Source organism: Heloderma suspectum, chromosome 1 (genome assembly GCF_057233095.1).
Source record: "Heloderma suspectum isolate Gila_16-S chromosome 1, 16-S_ref, whole genome shotgun sequence".
Classification (NCBI taxonomy): domain Eukaryota; kingdom Metazoa; phylum Chordata; class Lepidosauria; order Squamata; family Helodermatidae; genus Heloderma; species Heloderma suspectum.
This window is the reverse complement of record NC_139458.1, coordinates 431963176-431978967: the sequence shown is the minus strand read 5'-3', so window position 1 is coordinate 431978967 and position 15792 is coordinate 431963176. Positions and strand designations below refer to the sequence as shown.

At 48.2% G+C, this 15792-nt stretch overlaps 1 long non-coding RNA gene across 1 annotated transcript; it reads left to right on the top strand.

Annotated features, from left to right (window-relative positions):
- The first annotated feature begins 5366 nt into the window (after nucleotides 1-5366).
- LOC146360311 (uncharacterized) lies at nucleotides 5367-9398 on the top strand. The gene is made up of 3 exons (XR_014787503.1): nucleotides 5367-5518; nucleotides 5736-5887; nucleotides 9234-9398. It is a non-coding gene; the product is annotated as an uncharacterized LOC146360311 (long non-coding RNA).
- The last annotated feature ends 6394 nt before the right edge of the window (nucleotides 9399-15792 follow it).

Here is a 15792-nt window from a genome sequence, read left to right as displayed (position 1 = left end):
TCTGTCACTGCTTCCATTTCTTCCCCTTCTATATGCCAGGAAGTGATAGGGCCAGATGCCATGATCTTAGTTTTTTTTAATGTTGAGTTTCAAACCAGTTTTTGCACTCTCCTCTTTCACCCTCAACAAGAGGCTCTTGAGATCCTCTTCACTTTCTGCCATTAGGGTGGTATCATCTGTGTATCTGAGGTTGTTGATAATTCTCCCGGCAATCTTAATTCTGACCTGTGATTCATCCAACCCAGCTTTTCTCATGATGTACTCTGCAAATTACTCCAGCATCCCTACTTACCTCTACCCTTACCCAGTCAGGCAGTCCCCATCCCAGCTGCTGTTATAAGCCAGGAAGAGCAAGGGTCTAGTACAAATGTGGTAGATCTTACCTCTCCCAAGATCCTGCCCACACCTTCAGGCCATACGAACTGAAACGTATTCTTATAACTGGACAAGCAGGGGCCAAAGTAACATCCACTGGACTTGTATCAACAATGGCATCCAAGTTGGCATAGATATGATTGGTTTTGTCTGCAAAGTGTTGCACAAATTGGTCACAACAGGTTATCAAGTGGTCTGCCTTCTGGAAATCTGGCCCTTTGGGGGTGTGCCAGATTTCCCCAGAGCTCCCAGCAAGGGTTGTATTTGTGACCCGAGCTGTGGGCTTTCCCCCCAAAATCTGAGAAGTTTCTAGGTTGTTGGCTTTTTTAAAAAAATTGCCATTTATGCAAGTTGTGGCCGTAATTTGCTAAATGTGCGCAAATTGTGGGCATAATGTTCTTGAGTTTGGGCAAATTGTGCAAATTAGGCTTATTATGGCTGCAATTGGTGCAAATTAAGGAAATTACAGCCAAGATTTGCATAAATTACACAAAATGTAGTTGTGATTTGTATAAATTTTGATTTTTTAAAAAAAAAACACCACCCAGAAATCCACATACTGGCCCAACTCAATGAGGATCGAGTCAGGCCAACTTGTGGGTAAGTGAGCCAGAGTCTGTGAGGCCAAGCTGCTGAAGGCTTGGCAAGCTTCAGTCCCCAGATAGATTCCTCCAACATTCCTAGCGAACGCATAAAAGGTATTCGACCATACAGAAAAGCTCCATTGGGTGAATCTGGCAGATGAAATGGTGGCAGAAGAATATCTTTTTTGTTCCTTTTCTTTTTGGCCATGGAGTAGACTTCAGATGAGCTGTAGCCCATGTAAAATCAGACTAATTCTGATGTCACTCTAGTTTTGTAAAACACACAATAAATAAAATGCAGTAAATACAAATAAACACTCATTTCATCTCCTGCAGCTTCCTGGACAAGCAGGAAGCTCATTTGGCTCCAGTCCATGGGAGGTGACACTCAGGAGCAATTGTGTCAAGTGTCTAGGCCATTTTTTTTCCATTCCAGAGGTCAGCTAGTGCTACAACAGTATTATCTACTGAGGTAATATGAAAATCGCCCCAAAACCATCAGGAAACCATAAATATCCATCATTCTTCTGGGGCAGACCAGGAGAATACGTTCAAGATGGCCTTCAGAATCCCTTCCAACTGTATCATTCTATGTGGAGGGCTTTTGTTGCCAATTGGGTACTGTGGAATGGTAGATTCAGTTGCTTATAGGAGGAGTAGGATAAATGTTTTACCTGTGACTACCCTGCAGTGAGCAGAGAGTTGGACAAGATGATTGTCAAGGTCCCTTTCAGCTCTGTCATTCAGTGTAGATGGTATTGGGTTGCAGTTGGGTACTTGCAATGTGCAATGACAGTTGCATGGACTCCACGTGTCTATTCGATAGGGTTGGCGGAGAATTTCTCCCCGAAACTTCGGGGGGCCGAGCGCCAACGTGTTCGGCCCCCCGAACAAGTTTCGGGGAGAAATCCTCCACACACCCCCACCCCCCGCACCCCCCCCGGGACGGGACTTACCTTCGCCGAATGTCCCTCCCGGCGGCGGGTCCGGCCGGCGGTTCGGCGGGTGTTCAAGCGGGGCGGGAGCGGCAGCCGGTCTTTCGACCAGCTGCCGCCGCCGCCATTGCAATGAAAGAAAAAAAAAACGCCCCCTGATAGGCTACGTGACGATTCACGTAGCCTATCACGGCTAGATTTGCAAAGTCAGCCGTGATAGGCTACGTCAATCGTCACGTAGCCTATCACGGGTGACTTAAAAAAAAAAAAAGTGTGTACGGATAATGGCGGCCCCCACAGGGAGCCGCCATTCCCGTTCCTTATTTGGTCGCTGTAGTCTACGTAAAGATTTACGTAGACTACAGCGACTAAATAAGGAACGCGAATGGCGGCTCCCTATGGGGGCCGCCATTGGCGTACGCGCTTTTTTTTTTTTTTAAGTCACCCGTGATAGGCTACGTGACGATTGATGTAGCCTATCATGGCTGACTTTGCAGATCTAGCCATGATAGGCTACGTGAATCGTCACGTAGCCTATCAGGGGGCGTTTTTTTTTTTCTTAAACTTTCGCGTTCGCGGCCTGGCGAGGCGGGAAGCCTCCTCCCCGGCCTTAATTTCAGCCGGGGCGAGGCGGGAAGCCTCCCCCCCGGCCTGAATTTCGGCCGGGCCGAGGTGGGAAGCCTCCCCCCCCAGCTGGAACTTCACGGGGGGACCAGCGAAGCGCCTCCCCCCCACCGCGAACGTCCTTCGAGGACAGGTAAGTGACTTTCGTCCACCCCTACTATTCGAGTGAACAGAAAAATCTGGGACATAGGTCCACCACTCTATCAATGACAACCATCCACCTCTAAGGTAGTGTTGAAGCTGGAAGCATAAGATACCATACCATATCCATATTAACTAAATAATGTGCTTGTTAAGGGTATGTCCTTTAACAACTGAGATTTCCCAGCATTTGGGAGTTTGAGTGAAAATAGGAAATCCTTAATACAATGTGTTAAACTGATCTTTTTTTTGTTAATACAATAGTTAGATAAATGACTGCATCTGAACATGGAGGTTCTATCACTCCATGCTAGTTTCTGTGGGGTAGTCAATGGGCTTCCTGGAAACATCTGGTCACCCACTTCTGGAAAACAGGATGCTCAACTAGATGGATCCACTTTGGTATGATCCAGCCAGTAGGGATGTACGAATCCCTTACCTGGCTCCACACAGGGGCATCTGCGGTGGGGGGGGAGACGCTCCATCCCTCCCCCCGGAATGCTGCCCGGCCAAGCTGCGGAGCCATCGGCCGGCTCTGGCTGCCCACAGCAGGACATCCGGCCACTGGGCAGCCCTGCAGGGACGCAAATGGCGGCTGTCGTAGCCTCTGCCATTTGCGTCCCTGTAGTGAGCCGTGATAGGCTACGTAAATATTTACGTAGCCTATCACGGCAGGGGAAAAAAACCCAGCATAAGCAAATGGCGGTAGCCACTGCCATTTGCGTACGTTGGGGTTTTTTCCCCCCTGCCTTGATAGGCTATGTAAATAATTATGTAGCCTATCACGGCAGGGGGGAAAAAACCCAGCGTATGCAAATAGCGGCGGCTACCGCCATTTGCGTATGCTGGGGTTCCCCCCTCCGCCGTGATAGGCTACATAAATACTTACATAGCCTATCACGGCCTCTGCAGGGATGCAAATGGCATCCCTGCATTAGCCATGATAGGCTATGTAAGTATTTATGTAGCCTATCATGGCTAGGAAGAGGAGGAAGCGAATGGTGGCCAAGAAGGCCGCCATTCGCAAAGCAGAGTGGACGGGAGCAGGTAAGTGCTCTGTTTCGTGTGCCTTTCATGGGGTGGGGGCGATGGGGATTTTGTCCCGTGTGCCTTTTGTGGGTTGAGGGGGCAAGGGCTTTGTTCCGCGATGGATTTCGGGGGGCCGAATGCACTGGCATTTGGCCTCACTGAGATCCATCGCGGAATTCTCTGACATCCCTACCAGCCAGACTCTTCTTGCATACAAGTAAATCAACTTGATTCCTTCCTACCAAGTGTGTCTAGGACAGTGCAGGATTGCACCCTGACCTTATCCATATTTACTTCAAAGAAACCATACTGTGTTCAAATGGAACTTACTTCCAGGCAGGTCAGCTAGGCTGAGAGATAGTGGCTCGTCTATGTATAATTATTGGATGACTTAAATTTTGTTCAAGAAATACATCCTATTTGAACATTTCTTTAATAGCTTGTTGTGGATTTTTTTACCCCTCAGGAGGAAGGGACAGTATCCAAAAGATACATGAGAGGAAGATAGAAAAAGAGCCTCTGTGTTCAGTCACAGCCTACCACATAGACAAGTTCTCAGTGGTAGATTGCCAGAATGAGGGATGTCAGAGGAATCCATTGGGGGGGTGGAGCTTGATGAGCTTTCATCAGATCAGCCCCCCCAGACACTGTTCCATCTTCCATCAGCTGGCCTGACTCAGTGCACTAGATTTTTTTGTGGATTTATTGTGTTTGTTTATTTGCACAAATAGCCATTAATGCAAAATGCTGCCTTAAATAGTGCAATATGCACAAGATAGCAGTCGTAAATGATGTAATCTGCACATCATGTGTGACTGCAGTTTACTTATTTATTACATTTCTATACCACCCAATAGCCAAAGCTCTCTGGGACTCAAGATATTGGAGCTCTTATGGATCTGCGTGGGAGGATGACATTCTTTCTCTATTGGTGGCATTCTTCTTTACAAGGGGTTCACCAAAACAGAATTGCTATAGGCTGTCATCCTAGGCTGATCCTTGCCTGAACAGCCTAGTATGTCCAGCTGCTTGGAGAAATGAGCTCCCAGAGCCCCATCCTGTTGTAGTTCATGGGCAGTAGTGCTCAGGGGAAGACTGCTAGGCAGTTGGCAAAGATGGCAAGCCCTAAATGGGAAATGCTGAAATCTAAGTTGTCATATTGTTCTTTTGTGACAACCAACCAACCAACCAACCAGCCAACCAGCCAACCAACCAACCAGCCAACCTTTTTTTCCTAGCATATATGAGATGACTATGCATATGAATTTGCCATTGGTCTTTGTGTAGTGATGGGTCCGTTGCCAATATTTGGATGTCCTCTCCATGTAAATAGAATAGGGGTGTACGAAACCCCACTTACCTGGCTCCGCCGGGCTCTGTAGGTGGGGGGAGGCGCTCTGTCCCTCCCCCCAGAATCCTGGCAGCTGGATCCGCTCTACGGCCAAGCTTCAGAGCTGCCGGCTGGCTCCGGCCACCCGCAGCCGGACATCCAGCCGCTGGGCAGCCCTGCAGGGACACAAAAGGCAGCTGTCGTAGCCACCGTCATTTGCGTCCCTGCAGTGAGCCATGATAGGCTACAGAGATATTTATGTAGCCTATCACGGCAGGGGGAAAACCCCAGTGTATGCTGAGGTTTCCCCCCCTGCTGTGATAGGCTACGTAAATACTTACGTAGCCTATCATGGCCTCTACAGGGATGCAAATGGCATCCCTGCATTAGCCGTGATAGGCTATGTAAGTATTTATGTAGCCTATCATGGCTGAAGAAGGAGGAAGCAAATGGCGGCCGCAGGACGGCTGCCATTCGCACAGCAGCACGGACGGGAGCAGGTAAGTGCTCCGTTTCATGCACCTTTCGTGGGGTGGGGGCAGCAGGCACTTCGTCCCACATGCCTTTCGTGGGTTGGGGGGTGGGGGCTTTGTTCCGCGATGGTTTTCGGGGGGGCGAATGCCCTGGCATTCGGCCTCACCGAGATCTGTCGCGGAATTCTCTGACATCCCTAAGGATTATGCACCAATGGCATCTCCCTCTTCTCTCTCTCTTCAGTACAATATATGATACCAATAGTTGTCAATTAGCTGAAGGCGTTTGTGCAGACCGAGTCGCTCTTCCTCCTTCTTATGGATGTCCTTCTGATTCCGTCAAAAATGGAATATGCAGCGACTATACAGCATGCTGTGTAAAGAAAACTGATCGATGTAAGTATTACAAAGGTTTGGCACTATCTTTATCCAATTACCAAAGGTTTTAAATTGGCAAGGCTGGTGCCTCATGCTGCATGGTCCCGAGTACCGCATATGGGATTTCTTCACCCCTTGTAGGATAATTAAAAAGGAAGCGCAGACTACAGATGGGGAGACCAGCTTTGCTCTCACCTTGGGGAGGGCAGGGAACAAATGTTCCCCTTATGTGTTGAAGCTGAATGCTTGGAAAGCTTTAGGAGGGATCTCTTGGTCTTTGAGTTAAACCTCAAAAGGTGAAAACATCAACTGATAAGTGGCTGCTACCCCATTCTTCTCCCCCAAACACAACCCTCACATGGAGATGGCACAGGCACCCTGTTGGAGTTCAAAGCCTGGTGAGAAATCGCCAACTCAGCCCCCAGACACCAGTCCATGGATCCCAGCGCTTGCCTGGTGTTTATGCCTGAAATGTTGCAGATATGGCCTCTTTAAGACCCACATTTGTGTAAATGGATACTTATAGAAAAGAATAAGCAGCCATTTGAGTGGAAAATGGTGGCTCACTGAGGGAGTGGGCACCTCCGCACCATTGCCTAGCACCCCACAGAACGCCCAGCAGCTCATGCCAAGCTGCTCACCTGGGTCGGGTAAGTGCTGAGAAAAAATAAATACATCACAAGCTGATGCTGAAATGAGATGGAACAAACTTAATGACTGGCGAGCGCCATGCAGGGCAAATGCAGGGTGGTCCATCCATCCCTACTTTCATGTGTGGATGGACACATCTGTCAAGTCCAAATCTGCTCATTTGCTCAACATTAAGTTTGTTCCATCCCATTTCAGCATCAGCTTGTGATTTTTTTTTAAAGTCTGTACAAAAATCCATATGTATTTTCATGTTCATTGATATTCTAGGGGTGGATGAAAGTCCCTTACCTGTCGTCGAAGGACGTTCGTGGTGGGGGGGAGGCGCTTCGCTGCTCCCCCCCTGAAGTTCAGGCCAGGGGGGGAGGCTTCCCGCCTCGCCCTGGCCAAAATTCAGGCCGGGGAGGAGGCTTCCCGCCTCGCCCGGCCGTGAACGCGAAAGTTTAAAACAAAAACAAAAACGCCCCCTGATAGGCTACGTGACGACGCCTATCAGGGGGCATTTTTGTTTTTTTTTCTTTCATTGGAATGGAGGCGGCGGCAGCCGGTCGAAAGACCGGCTGCCGCTCCCGCCCCGCTCGAACACCCGCCAAACCGCCGGCCGGACTCACCGCCGGGAGGGACATTCGGTGAAGGTAAGTCCCGTCCCGGGGGGGTTGCGGGGGGCGGGGTAGGTTTGGAGGATTTCTCCCCGAAACTTGTTCGGGGGGCCGAGCACATTGGCGCTCGGCCCCCCGAAGTTTCGGGGAGAAATTCTCTGCCATCCCTATGATATTCACTTTTCTGAGTCTATGTGTTGTTTGAAAGTGCTTTTCCTTAATATACTGTGGTTTTGTTTGTACTCTCCTCTATATGCATTTTTGTGCACACGTTTCCCACTTATACACATTTCTGTGTGCATGCTCAGTTATATGGATTTTTCTGGACATTTTTAAAATTATTCTTTGCAGACTTTATAGCAAAGTTTGGAAAAGTATAAATATTACCATATCATTCTTTTCTGGTTCATGCATAGGTTCAGGAAATGCAAATTTAAAATGTGAACCTAATGAATTTTATGTCCATCCCTGTTCTCAACCACCCTACTCTCACCTTGAGGAGGGATGTCAGGGGTAGGGATGGTGGAGAATTTCTCCACGAATCTTTGGGAGGCTGAATGCATTCCCGAAATTGGTGGGGAAATTCTCCGCTGGCCCTCCGCCCCCCCCCCCAGGATGGGACTTACTGTGGCCGAATGTCCCTCTCGGCGGCAGGTCCCAGCGGCGGTTCGGCGGTGGTTCGTCAGGGGCGGGGACGGTGGCCGGTCTCCTGACCAGCTGCCGCCATTGCAAAAAAAAAAAGTAAAGTAAAAAAACAAACACCCATGATAGGCTACATAACGATTTATGTAGCCTATCACAGCTAGATTTCCAAAGTCAGCCGAGATAGGCTACGTAAATTGTCACATAGCCTATCACGGGTGACTTTGAAAAAAAAAAAAGCGCGTACGCAAATGGCGGCAGCCCATGGGCACTGCCATTTGCGTTCCTTATTTTGGCACGTCTAGTCTACGTAATGCGAAGAGAAAACTGTCTGGAAAAGACCCTGATGCTGGGAAGGACTGAAGGCAAAAGGAGAAGGGGACGGCAGAGGATGAGGTGGCTAGATGGCATCACCAATGCAATGAATATGAACTTGAGCACGCTCCGGGAGAGAGCGCAGGACAGGAAGGCCTGGCGTGCTATGGTCCATGGGGTCACGAAGAGTCGGACACGACTGAATGACTGAACAACAAGTCTACGTAAACATTTACGTAGACTACGGCGAAAATAAGGGAACGCTATTTGCATTGCCCTTATTTTTGCCGTAGTCTACGTAAATCTTTACGTAGACTAGACGTGTCAAAATAAGGAACGCAAATTGCGGTCCCCATGGGAGCTGCCATTTGCGTACGTGCTTTTTTTTTTTCCAAAGTCACCCGTGATAGGCTACGTGACAATTTACATAGCCTATCACGGCTGACTTTGGAAATCTAGCCGTGATAGGCTACGTAAATCGTTATGTAGCCTATCACGGGTTTGTGTGTGTGTTTGGTTTTTTTTATTTTTTTTTTCGTGGCCAGGTAGACAGGGTGCTCCTACCCGGCCTGAATTTCGCTAGCAAGGGATGGGGCGCCTCCCCCCCTGCCTGAATTTCAGCCGGGCGAGGCGGGGCGCCTCCCCCCCCCTCGCCTGAACTTCGGGGGAAGAACCAAAGCACCTCCCCCCCACCGCGAAGCAAGCTTCGAGAACAGGTAAGGGACTTTCGTCCTTCCCTATGGGAGTGCTCCAAAGAAGCACATGCCAAAAAAAAAATAAAAAATGCCCAGCACTTATGTAAAGAGTCTTCATATGCTCATCTACAGCTTATGCAAAGTCACTTCATATAACATCTGAACCTTCCTTCTGGCTTCAGTTTCCTTGCCCTTTTAGTTTATGTGGCCTAACATCTAAGTTGCATATAAAAGCAACTAAGGGTGAAATCCCATGCATGCTTAGACAGAAAAAAGTCCTACAGATCCCATCATTCTCCAGCCATGAGGAAACATGCATGGAATTGCATCCTAAACTGCAGATAAAAGGAATGTTAAAGAGTGGGGTCAACAGTGTGATGGGGTGGAATAATTTGTTCCTCAAACTAATCATCAATAGGATTTTGTTGAATAAGACACTCTGACTATCGTAATACTTTTTTTTAGAAACATGGAAGCATGGAATTGATGCTCATCTTAATCTACACTCACTTGGTAAGCATGAGCATGAACCACTTGGACTCCAAAGGAATCTCATCAGCAGGAATTCATATCTTGTATCATCCGTAATAGAGAGCCCTGTGCTGACCCTTGAAATAAACTGCATTCCTGAAATGTGTGCATTTTCTTTGTGAGGTGGAAAGTGTTTCCCTACAGTCCAGCTTGTGACATAACACAATCACCACAAATTCAGTATCCCTATCATGGGCTCTCCTAAGTAGAAGCAAATGACCATAAAGTGCCCTCCTTTATTGCTATAAAATATTCTGCATTCTGCCCTTATGTCAATGCCCCTTTTGTTGGCTCATTTCGACAGTTCCTCATAGTTTTCTGTGTTGCCCTGGCCGTGGGCTTTGACCTCTTAATTTACCCACTGGACCCAGAGCCATGGGGTACAGTGGGTTTTATACCATACATGTTAGCAATGAGGAAGCATGACAGCAGCAAGAGCCACCTAGCATTCATTCCCAGCATAGACTCACAGTGCTTGATTCCCAGTACCTGTTTACCTGTAGCTTTAAGGTAAACAAAATTCACTTCCCAGGCATATCTTGATTAAATACTCTACTCATTAGTATGGAATGTGCTAGGCCACACTATCAGCCCTTTGGCTCATCTTCACATGCTCAGAGGCTTGCTGGCAAGAAAATTGCACCCGTAACAAACTTAAGCAAGGCATTATGGATCTCTAGGCCCCTCTAATACTTCAGGTGGCTTGGTTACGCTCCTGGGGCCAATACACCTTCATGCATATCCTTCACCACCTCTGCCAAACCATGGCATCTTCCTGCAAATAAAGCCATTTGCCCATGATTCACACCTCCCTGCATCTTTCTACTAACAACAACAAGGGCACTGAATAATCAGACATGCAATTCTTTAGAAAACCATCTTACATTCAGGGTGTTTACAATTTGACACATTAAGCGCTTAGGTCTGCATTGTGATAGTTTTACAATAATGGAATCATGGGAAGTTCACCGAGGCATCTTTCGATTCTACAAGGTCATTTACATATTCTCTAGGAAAAGAAAAACTTAAGGCACAATCCAATGGGGGTAGCCGGCTGCCTCCAAACTTAGAGGTGGCCTACTATCCAATGTAGGGCAGGCAGAGCACAGAGGGGATCCTGTCCTCCACACACCAGCCAATCGGCATTTGCAGCTAGCTGGGGTCGTCAGACCAGGGGAGAAGGCTGGATGGCACATAGGAAGCATCATAACTACACTTCCAGTCTCGTCCCCTCCTCACCCCTGAGAATGTCCGCTTTTTGCGTGCTCTGCACTGCACTTACGAGCACGGAGACAGGGACAAACCATGCCACCTACAAGGACGCAGGGAGGGGACAGGGAGTGAGGTTTCTGGGAACCAAAAAATCCTATGGCTGTCTAGACACTGTCTAGCAGTCATGGGATTACTCCCTCCCTCCACAAGAGAGAGAAAGTTTAAAGGGAAAGCTTTAGAGGGAAATTATCGTTATTGACAGAAATCAAGTAAAGATTGATTTAAAGAAGGGAAAGCAACTGGATAGACTCAACAAACAGAAATATGTATTGGGTTAGATGTATTAAGAGAATAATATATTTAGGAGAAATAAAACACACTGCCTTGGTGTCTTTAACAACAAACCCGAGACCACACCAAACAGCTCAGACAAGAAGGCTGCTGGGGCATAGTACACCAGCACAATCCCCAATCTGTTTCAAGTGCCAAACAGAAGGGAGAAACACTCCAAATAGTACTCACCAGTTCCAGAGGCCTTAAGAGAGAGGTAAGGATGGATGAAAGTCCCTTACCTGGTCCTACAGCTTGCTTCGCGGTGGGGGGGAGGTGCTTCGGTTCTCCCCCCGAAGTTCTTGGTGGGGGGGAGGCGCCCTGCCCCTCCCAGCCGAAATTCAGGCCAGGGGGGAGGTGCCTCATCCCTCGCCACCGAAATTCAGGCTGGGGGGGAGCGCCCCGCCTCCCCGGCCACAAAATAAAAAAAGTAAATTGAAAAAAAAAAACCGTGATAGGCTACGTAATGATTTACGTAGCCTATCACGGCTAGATTTTCAAAGTCAGCCATGATAGTCTATGTAAATCTTTACGTAGCCTATCACGGGTGACATTGAAAAAAAAAAAGCGCGTACGCAAATGGCGGCGCCCATGGGCGCCACCATTTGCGTTCCTTATTTAGGCACGGGTAGACTACATAAAGATTTACGCAGACTTATTTTCGCTGTAGTCTATGTAAATCTTTACGTAGACTACCCATGCCCAAATAAGGAACGCAAATGGTGGCGCCCATGGGCGCCTCCATTTGCGTACGCGCTTTTTTTTTTTCAAAGTCACCCATGATAGGCTACATAAAGATTTACGTAGCCTATCACGGCTGACTTTGAAAATCTAGCCGTGATAGGCTACGCAAATCATTATGTAGCCTATCATGTTGTTGTTGTTGTTGTTTTACTTTATGGGGAAATGGCGGCAGTGGCAGCCGGTCGGAAGACTGGCTGCTGCCCCCGCCACTGCCGAAACGCTGCCGAAACGCCGCCAGGACCCACCACCAAGAGGGACATTTGACAGAGGTAAGTCCCACCCTGCGGGTGCGGGGGGGCGGAGAATTTCCCCAACAATTTTGGGGGGCCAAATGCGTAGGCATTCGGCCTCCTGGAGATTTGTGGAGAAATTCTCCGCCATCCCTAGAGAGAGGTAGCACTCCTGTAGATGACAGCGACTCCCCCTTCCCAATCCCACAGCCGTTACAGCCATTGCTGATGCAGCATGAAAGAGGCTGATGGGCACAGCTGGGAAAGACTAACTCCTTCCAGCTCACCCAGCCAACTCTCAAGAAGGGATGTTGGAGAAATAGGCAAGAAAACAGATTTTCATGGATCCGACCCGTAGATTCCACACTGGACTGGCTTTTCCCCTGTCAGGAAGATTCTGCAAACTTGCAGACTCATTTTCTAACTTTCCCAAATGTTGCGCAAATTTTGTTGTAGAAAAATAGGCAATAAAAAAGAAAAAAACTGGCCAAAAATGTATGTTTCCCCATATGCATGAAAAAAGCATGGGGTGGGTGGATTTCAACATTTTTCATGTGCAAACTTGCACAAGTTCAGAAACAAAAAACATATGCTTCTGTCAATGGGTGGAAAATGGAATGAAAGGCACCTGACCATCCACAAAACTCAGATGGAATGGATTTAAAACAACCTGTACATCCCTACTCTCAAGCTGTTATACAAACTAAGTCATCCTCATCATTTATGATTCAATCATAAATGAGAGAAACTTTATTTTGCATCTGCCTGGCATCCAACAGCTGCACCAGTAGGGCAGAGGACAATCTGGTTAGATTACCAGGAACCTTCCCACTGGGGGAAGAGCTGTAAGAGGTAATAAGCCCAAGATTATGCATCACTCTTCCCCACTCCTAGCTTATTTGAATCCCATGGTCTCATCTTCCCATACCTCTGTGACCACTTTTATGGGGCACCTCTATCCCTCCCCTCCTTAACTAAATCACTCAGGCACAGATATAGAACAGCAGTCAAACGAAGTAATTTATTCATTTTATTTATTTATTACATTTACATCCCACCTTTTTTCCTCCTTAAGGAACTCAAGGCGGCTTACATAATCTTCTTCCTCTCCATTTTATCCTCACAACAACAACCCTGTGAGGTGGGTTAGGCTGAGAGTCTGTGAGTAGGGATGTACGAAAGTGACTTACCTTTCGCGGATTATGTTGATGGTGGGGGGGGAGGCATTCCGTCCCTCCCCCCAGAATCCTCGACAGGGGTGGAGGCGTTCCATCCCTCTCCCTTGTATCCTGGCTGGGGGGAGGCACTCCGTTCCTCCCCCCGGAATCCTCAAAAGGCCAGCTGTGCTCCGCGGCAGCTCCGCGGAGCAGCCGGCCAGGCCCGGACCAGATCGGCCCGGCCAAAGCTGTCCACAGCCGGATTTCCGGCCGCGGAGGGCTCTGGGTTAAAAAAAACCCAAAAACCACGTACGCAAATGTCTATCATGGTTGGGGGTCTATCATGGTTGGGGGTGGGTTTAAAAAAACAACAACTGCGTATGCAAATGGCGGCTACAGCCGCCGCCATTTGCGTTCCTTCTTTTTGGCCGTCTTAATCTACGTAAATATTTACGTAGACTATGATGGCGAAAAGAAAGGGGAACACAAATAGCATAGCGGGCACTATTTGCTTCCTCTTTTCATTCACCGTTTTAGCCTACATAAATCTTTACGTAGGCTAAAACAGCGAATCAAAAGGGGATGCAAATAGCACCTGCTATGCCATTTGCGTTCCCCTTCTTTTCGCCGTCATAGTCTACGTAAATATTTACGTAGATTAAGACAGTAAAAAGAAGGAATGCAAATGGCGGTGGCCGTTGCCACCGCCATTTGCATACGCAGTTGTTGTTTTTTTAAACCCACCCCCAACCATGATAGACTAAGTAAAGATTTATGTAGCCTATCACGTCTTTTTTTTCTTTTTTTTTAAACCTATCCATGATAGGCTATGTAAATCTTTACATAGCCTATCACATCTTTTTTTTTTTTTCCTTCAAAAGCCTGGAAATGGCGGCGGCTATTTGCGTTGCCCTTATTTTCGCCGTAGTCTACGTAAATCTTTAGGTAGACTACCCGTGCCAAAATAAGGAACGCAAATGGCGGCGACCATGGGCGCCGCCATTTGCGTACGCGCTTTTTTTTTTTCAAAGTCAGCCGTGATAGGCTATGTAAAGATTTACGTAGCCTATCACTTTTTTTTTTTTACTTGGAAATGGCAGTGGCAGCAGCCGGTCGGAAGACCAGCTCCTGCCACCGCCGAACCGCCGCCGGGACCCACCGCCGCGAGGGACATTCGCACGAGGTAACTCCCATCTGGGAGAAGCAGGGGGGCAGCGGACCATTTCTCCACCAATTTCGGGGGGCCGAATGCGTTGGCATTCGGCCTCCCGGAGATTAGTGGAGAACTTCTCTGACATCCCTATTAATACAGTTACTTGCAATTAAGCGTATTTGCATATAGGGATATCAGAGAATTTTGCCTGGAATCTTGGGGAGACTGAATGCCAGCGCATTCGGCCCCCCAAAATTGGTGGAGAAAGGGTCTGCCCCTCCGCCCCCCCCAGGATGGGACTTACCTTGGGCAAATCCTCCTGGCAGTGGCGGCTGCGGCGGCGGTGTGGCAGCGGCGGCTGCGGCAGCCAGTCTTCCGCCCAGCTGCCGCCGCCGCCATTTCCAGTGAAAAAACCAAAAAAACAAAAAAAACTGATAGGCTACGTAAAGTTTTACATAGCCTATCATGGCTAGATTTTAAAAAAACACTGTGATAGGCTATGTAAATGTTTATGTAGCCTATCACGGCTGAGTAAAACAAACAAACCAAAACCGTGCGTACGCAAATGTGTTTTGCGTACCTTATTTTGGCACATAAATTAAACATTTGCGTTTCTTATTTTGGCACATCTAGTCTACGTAAACATTTACGTAGACTACGGTGAAAATAAGGGGAACGCAAATAGCATAGATGCTATGCTATTTGCGTTCCCCTTATTTTCGCCATAGTCTACGTAAATGTTTACGTAGACTAGACGTGCCAAAATAAGGAATGCAAATGTTTAATTTATGTGCCAAAATAAGGTACGCAAAACACATTTGCGTACGCGCGGTTTTGGTTTGTTTGTTTTACTCAGCCGTGATAGGCTACATAAACATTTGCATAGCCTTTCACGGCTGACTGCAGGGACGCAAACGGCAGCGGCTATGGCCGCCACCATTTGCGGAGCCGGCTGGCCAAGATTCAGGGGGGAGGGACGGAGCGCCTCCTCCCCCGGCCAGAATTTCGGGGGGAGGGATGGAGTGCCTCCCCCTCACCGCGAATAAAATTTCGTTCAAGTTAAGTGACTTTCGTACATCCCTATTGTATATAAGAGGACTTACCTCTGAGTAGGGATGGCGGAGAATTTCTCCCCGAAACTTCGGGGGGCCGAGCGCCAACGTGTTCGGCCCCCTGAACAAGTTTCGGGGAGAAATCCTCCGCCCCCCCTGCCCCCCCCCGGGATGGGACTTGCCTTCCCTGAATGTCCCTCCCGGCGGCGGGTCCGTCTGGCGGTTCGTCCGGTGTTCGAGCGGGGCGGGAGCGGCAGCCGGTCTTTCGACCGGCTGCTGCCCCCGCCATTGCAATGAAAGAAAAAAAAAAAGTCCCCTGATAGGCTACGTGACGATTCACATAGCCTATCATGGCAAGATTTGCAAAGTCAGCCGTGATAGGCTACGTGAATCGTCACGTAGCCTATCACGGGTGACTTTAAAAAAAAAAAAAAAAGTGTGTACGGATAATGGCGGCCCCCATAGGGAGCCGCCATTCCCGTTCCTTATTTGGTCTCTGTAGTCTACGTCAATGTTTACATAGACTACGGTGAAAATAAGGGCAACGCTATTTGCGTTGCCCTTATTTTCGCCGTAGTCTACGTAAACATTGACGTAGACTACAGCAACTAAATA